We start from the raw sequence: 7,146 nt of genomic DNA on the forward strand, positions 1-7,146 counted from the left end.
ATGTCATAGTTCTCAAACAGGTGAAAAAAACTGATTCGAATTACACGCCTGCCTGTACGGACAAAATATATTTGCTGATACAACTTTCGAACAAGGGTCATATGACCATCATGTGCTAGGGATTACGGACATTTTAGATGGGTCTAATAACGTAAGGGCTTCTAAAAGCGTTTTGCAGTCATGCATCAATGTACTTGCATACCAACCCTATCTGTACAGTTAGTTCTCAATACTCAGTACTTCTATAATGATCTCCATCCATCTACTTGTTGTATGGAGGGATGAATTACGCTAATAATGTTAATTCCCGAAGATAACATATGGCGGTTTAACTATGCAGATACTGCAAGCCACTACATTTGATGCGCAACCCGTACACTAGTTGAGAGAACCTTAATGACGTATACGTTTTTTGTGATTTCTGTTAACGTCTTTCACTGCGTGCTCATTTGTACTAAGGGAATGTACACTCGCAGCTAATGCTACCTGAATCACCCAGCCCCGCCATTCATTTCTAAGCTGTACATACAATTTACAAGTAACATCTCTAAAAGTTTCATCGCCCAAGCGAAATTGCACTCAAATGTGCTCATCGGCATCCAAAGTGCTTTTAACATGGACCCATGATATTACAGCTGACCAAGGGAATGTAAAATGGACCATTGGCTCGAGCATAACTCCCACTTGAATGTAATAGCACCCTGCGTGCTCTGCCCGCTGCCCGGTCAACTCAAGCCGTAGTAGTAAATGAATGCGCACTGCTTGGTCAGACCGTCATCGCTTGCTTTAAATGGACGGAGAGTCATCGCTAAATTCACTTTCCTGCATGAGAGAAGTAATGGTAACTCAGGTGACATTTTAACAAGTTAGATATGTTGTTGATATGTTTTAATAGGGTCTCCCTGAAAGCAGTTGCTGTAGTGCAAGTCACTCAAGGTAGCTTACCCTGGTGAAAGAATACAGAAATTAATGAATAGATTAGACAGGCAACATTTGCGAGCAACTAAAGTACAGCAACACTATATTTCCCAACCCATGTTAAAAGGACTTTCCAAAACCTAAAATTAGTGCGAGAATGGACTCTTCGTGATGCACTTCCACTTAAGATAGACCAATTCAAAATCCTTTCCACTAAAAATTGGACTTCGCATATAATCAACCAAAATTGAATTCTGAAAAAAATCACCCTGCGACATTAGATCTAGACAACTTCAGCGGTACCAACAAGTCCAAAAACGCTTCCGGTCAAAATGAATTTTGAATCACCACCCCATGGCCCAGTCCAAAATTAATTTTTAAAAATCCCTACCTCTGTCGGGTCAATGACCTCATGAGTGGTTTATGGCAAATATCATACATGGATCCTTTTAAATAGATATCAAATGCATATCTATACCAAATTTCGGGTCATTTGGTTGTAACACTGTACAGGAGGTGCAGATAGACATTTTGGGTCTAAAAGCCTCATTTAAAAAGCACATATACAGCATGAAGAAAAAGTGCACCTGGATACTGTCCTACTCTACCCTTGGCCTTGTACCAAATCGTAAGTCATTTGGCCCCAAAATGACAGAAATGAATCAATTTGGAAGATGCGACAGGATTAGGAGAAGGAAAAAAAGAAACATCAGGGAGAACAAGATATTTCAACCCATACCTGTGGTATGGTTGAAATATAATAAATGATATCGCAATGCATTTTACAGGTCATTTTTTTCTATTTCCTTTGATCATACACCGGCTTCATGGGAATCTTTTTTTCCATCCTCTCCTGCCAGGCCCTCTGCTTCTGTAGCCCAAGCAACGTTAACGTCGCCGTCCCAGGCGTACCGCTCAGTGGTCATCCTTCTCGCACTAATAATAGTTTACTCCACCTACTGTGGAGGAAAAGTTGCTAGCCAATAACGTCCCACCACACAGTCAAGAGGCAACCTGATTAGTTGGTAACTGTATGGCTGGATAGTGATTGGCTGACGACTGACGAATAAAGAAGGGGCGGCTCTGCTGGAAAGACACATTATTCATTTCTTAGACTTCCTCACTGCCGCGTCAGCCTCTCCATTATATTCTGCTTCGCTTACAAGGAGTCTTTCGCCTGCCTCATAATGGCATTGTCTGGATCCAGGGGTCAGAAGACTACAGGGTTTGCTTCTAATCGCAATCATTTTTTTATCTAATTCTCTTTCAAAGCCCTCATGCCAGTTCGGTGTCTACTGGTGTGGAAAATTTCTACATAACAAAATCTTGTTGTTGTTTTTTTACAAAAAGGACAGAGCTACTTGTCATACTGTATTGATCATGTACATGCATTTTACAATTGTTAGATGCTGTCGTTGGCTACCCATTTCTTTCCACCAAGTCGGTTTTGTTGGGAGGGAGGGGAAGCTTTAGAAATCAACCGTGACTATAGCTAGGTTGCATTGAAACGGGGCCGTTCAACCTTTTCAAACATCTCTCCGTAGGTCTTTCACACGCATTTGTCACTGTCAGTTCTTTAAAACGCGGTTCAGTTCGGAGGATGTTTGTGCATAGTTACGTAAAATAAATATTGCATTGTTAAAAACATGTCACAAATTCAACACGAACACTTGCCTCTAACCAAATCGATGCTACGATACAATTGCATAACGTTTGCAAGATATATTTGCTGCAGCTATTTGCTGCCCTTATGTCCGAAGGACGATGTAGAATAACGACCACATATGCAATATAAACCACATTCTTTCTTTCAAGTGGGTTCTTTAAGATCTGACTTCAGCAGATGACCCCTACACCCCCTCCCATCAGAGTCGAGGCCCGGGCGTGCATCTTAGCTCGAACCTGTCCTGATTGTTTTTGGATTCAATGTGAAGTGCATATCGATCTTCAACCTTTCTCCGTGCGCAAGCTGGGGCACGGTAGGGAATATATCAATGGTGAAAACATCAAAGCAGAATTATCCTTATCTAAAGTACGACAGAAAAGGGAAAAGGCATTGGCAGTTTGCAGGGATATGGATGGTGTTGCCGGTGGTCAGCGCGCTCGCATTCTCAATTTTGCGGCGTCTCATGGCAGATGTATTCATGCTCAGATGTTTGGCCTTGGGCCAGATGTGCGGTCTCCCTCCAGGTGGGATCTGGGCCCTTTCATTGAAGGCATAAATCGTGAAGATGGTTTTGTTCTCATATAATATGTTGCCTGTGCTCCTAGTGAGGTTTAAGTTATCAGTGTGCAACAGTGCACACGTCCATCACCCACCGGTACCGCATTTTACACTTGCAATGCCCTCCTGGTGGAAAATGGGATTGAAGATCCGTGTTCACCAATCATAAAGCCGCAGCGAGTGCCGCAATCTACTTTCGTTGATGCTATAACACGACGGAGCTGAAGGGCGTCAAACTTTTCTTCTATCTACCCAAATCTCTGAGCTATGGATCAGGAAGTGTCGGATCAGTCCTTAAGTACATGAGACGCTTGGCAGGGTCACGATCGGAAGATACAAGATAAGAAGTTTAAGTCCTCTACAAGGCCACGTTACACAGGAATACAAATAGAGAAAGTAGTGAGGGGAGGCCAAACCATTTATGATGAATTAGGTTGGTTGATAGAATGAGAAAATGTAGATATATGAGAAGATAGGTTTCATTCTATGCTTTCCATCTCCCCTTTGTAGGAAGACGTTTGGATATGTTTCGTCAATGATATCGCTTGTAGATGTATTTCTGCTTACTACCTCAGAAACTACTCATTTTCAGAGAACTTGAATGTTATCACTGATAGTATGACAAGCAAATTCCACGAACTTGAATGTATTACTGTGGGGACGAGATACTAGGGGAAAAGACTCTAGTCAAAACTACTTTAAAGATGCATTGCTTGAGGATGACAAATCATCGCCAGTCTCACACTGCATTTGTTAAAAGTGATATGAGACAGTAGTACGAAAGTCCAGCATTACTACACATGTCATCTGTGAAATTGAAGAAGACAGATAGACCCACCCGGATTTGGTAGGTTTCACCACCGGAAATTAACTTTTGCTATCAGTTATTCCATTTCTTTTGGCAAATCCATAGCGTTCTCGGGTGCAATCAGTCCCTGTCACGACTAGGGAACAGTTGGGGAATTGAGCTTTGCCTATGGGGATTCGAAAAATGCCACAGTTGAACATTCCGTGATGTTTGCTGCGGATTGTGTGATTCATAAACAGGCGTGGAGGTTGTTTCGTGTGCTCATAACTGGCAGTCTGAATTATTAGTGTTCTTGCGTAAAAGCTGTAGAAAAGGCGTTTAAAGATCCTTTTACCTAACAGGACATTACGGCACAGCATATAGTAATGGAGTCCCCGTCCTGTGGCAGACTTTATATTCCAAATGCTTGTCAGAATAGCTGTCAGCTGAATGTCCAAGGCCGCCAGAGATAGCTTTGATGTCTTGAAGCAGTAGCTTGGAACAAACTTCCCAGAAGCAGTATAATCCGTCATGAAATATGAAACACCATGGTACCAGGCGGTTGGACTGTAGAATGACACATTATCACATCATTGTGATGTCAGATAGAAAGTCCTTTTACCCATGGTGGAAGTACAGGGTTGAGTTAAATAACGGGGCTGGAACAAACCGCATGCTGATCTCATCAAACTGCTTTCATGAACCCTATTTCTTATCATGTTGCACGTTGGTATTGTTGTGCGCATGTCCCCGGTACTGCAGCTGAATCTAGTATTGTTGGTGTGATTCATAAAATCAAATCACGTCAATAACTTGCAGTGTTTGATGTGACGATAGTGATGATGTTTGCGGAGTGGTAAGTTTAAAAGAAATAAATAAATGTGAATCTTTGCATGAAAGCTCATCTTTATCACTAGGGAAGGGGCACCGATACGCAAAACCCGTGTAGTAAATACCGGAACATCCATGTACATATGTTGTACCCGAATTTATATTCGAACGGACGTACACTCAAGTATGTAACCATTTGGCTGATTTTGATACAAAAACGTGTTATTTTTACTACAAAGATGAAAATCCAGGACTGGAAAAAGAAGAAAACATCGTGTGGCCGATGAAACTGTACCATCTTTGATCTCAGATCCTTTCGACAGCATAGGGTCTTTGCATAAAATGATGAGATACGTGAAGCAGAAATAAACATTATGAAATTTATGTCTTGCATCATTGAAAAACACAGCTTACTTAATTGGTCAGATAGTCCGTGTAAGGCCATGTTCCCCTCTACCGCACATGTACATAATATGTGTGATGGTACGCTTAGTTACACATCGCTAGTTACCACCTTTGAAACCACCTCAATACTGCGGAGACATGCCAGCGATGCTAACGGTAACCTATTACTTTTTCACTTTGATCTTCACGCCACTAATCCTTTCTCCTTTCACGCCGCCTGTTCGTAAAGCCTCTTTGGAAAGGCTGCAAATGTCGGACTTGACGGCCAGGTCCAAATTCCAGGCGTGCGCCGTGTGCGGCACGGACGTGCACAGGCAAATGGACGCATTCTATCATGTTGTGCTGCCCTGCAGTTCAAGTAGCCACATTATTGATTATAGGCTTTAGGCCTGGCAACACATGTGTGACATAGCCGTCCACAATACTTTTTAGGTAGTTGTATGTTGTAACTACCTTTTGTGTTTATCTCCTGACGCTGTGTTGCCCGGTGCTAGTGTAGTTCAAGCAGTCGCAATGCTGATGGTAGGATCAACGACTACTGTATGTCTGAGGAAACCTTTTTATGAAACGGCCCTTTGTAAGCATCTTGAGCTCTGTCTTTTCCATTTTATGTAGAATTCTATTTTGCGTGCTCGAAATTGACTTTGATGAAAGTATGGTACCCTTAAAGGGAGACCCAACCCCAGAAGCGGGTATTATTGTCCAAGAGACTACCTTAGTATGTATTCAAAATCAACGAACTGTGAGATTTCATCCCAAACTAACAAGGAAATTATGGTAACATACTTAACAGTTACCCAGTCCAAAGTCAATGACAAGTTGCCAATACCATAATGGCTTTGGATTCAGAAAATATTACGTGCATTTGAAGGACCGGAACACTTGCCTCAGGAATTAAGTCCCTCCTTTCATCATCGCTGTCAAGCTATCTAACGTTTAGAGAGACTATGGTTATCATTCTCGCTATATCATCATCCTTTTAGCAGCAGGATTCACTCCGGATATGTTGGTGGTACCACAATAACAGCAATATCCAACATACCATTCTGAACATTAACACAGAGGACCAGACGTAGTATCAGACATGGCAGCCTCTTCTTTCGTTGCACAGTATGTACGTATTTAGTCTGCGTCATTCAGTCCCGCGTCCAATGAACTGCACAATCTTATGACCTTTATAGTAAACATAACCTGTGGCCATCCTTGTGAAAGTATTTATCATTATGATTTGTACTGCCCCAACTACAGCACATACTCAATATCTTCTTCTTCAGCCACTCCCAACAACGATCTCCTGATAATGTCCTAATTCACTTATTGCTTAGAGGCTCTTCCAACACCAACCTTTTAAAATACAATGTACGTCCAATTATTCAAAGTTAAAAGAAGCCAAAAGATTTGAGTAAGCGAAAATTCCGTCTTACCATCCCTCTACTTCCTGCCCACTATTCACCTGTTGATTTATCTTCCATTTCATGATAATTGTTATGTGGTTTATTTTGCACAGTTTGCTGCCCTTGAGCTTTGCTTGTCTGTGCTTGTCTTTTCTGTATTCATTGTATTTTTTTTACGTTCACGGATGATAAACATATTGTTTTTGCTCTGTTTCTTCTTCTTCTCCAAACAATAAGGTCAACGACCTGGACCAGACCGCTGTTGCCATGGTTACCGGTAAAGTAGCTGGCGCCCTAGGGTGTTTGGTTACATAATGTAGCAAATGCCTCAGCACAGAGCTACAATGTAGAGGGGATCGGGTCCCTCAATTTAAAAATGTGTTGGAATAAGAAAAAAAACAGTTGTCAGTGTTAGACTACGGCTTGAGAAGGTAATATGAACATAAACAGTATGTATTTGCTTGCAAATTTTACCTTTCTAGTTGTTATGTACTTTTGTAGTACACTCTGTTGATGGCGACACGAAAATAAGCTGTAAGCTTGTGTGGCGTCATCATGTCCTGTATTTTCATGTGGCAATAAAAAAG

The 7,146-nt window shown here is 41.6% G+C and overlaps 1 protein-coding gene across 2 annotated transcripts in view; it reads left to right on the forward strand.

The window, feature by feature from the left end:
* LOC118405776 overlaps window positions 1-7,146 on the forward strand; it is a 92,289-nt gene that overhangs the window by 18,874 nt on the left and 66,269 nt on the right. The window lies entirely within an intron of this gene.

Source organism: Branchiostoma floridae, chromosome 2 (genome assembly GCF_000003815.2).
Source record: "Branchiostoma floridae strain S238N-H82 chromosome 2, Bfl_VNyyK, whole genome shotgun sequence".
NCBI classification, from domain to species: Eukaryota; Metazoa; Chordata; class Leptocardii; order Amphioxiformes; family Branchiostomatidae; genus Branchiostoma; species Branchiostoma floridae.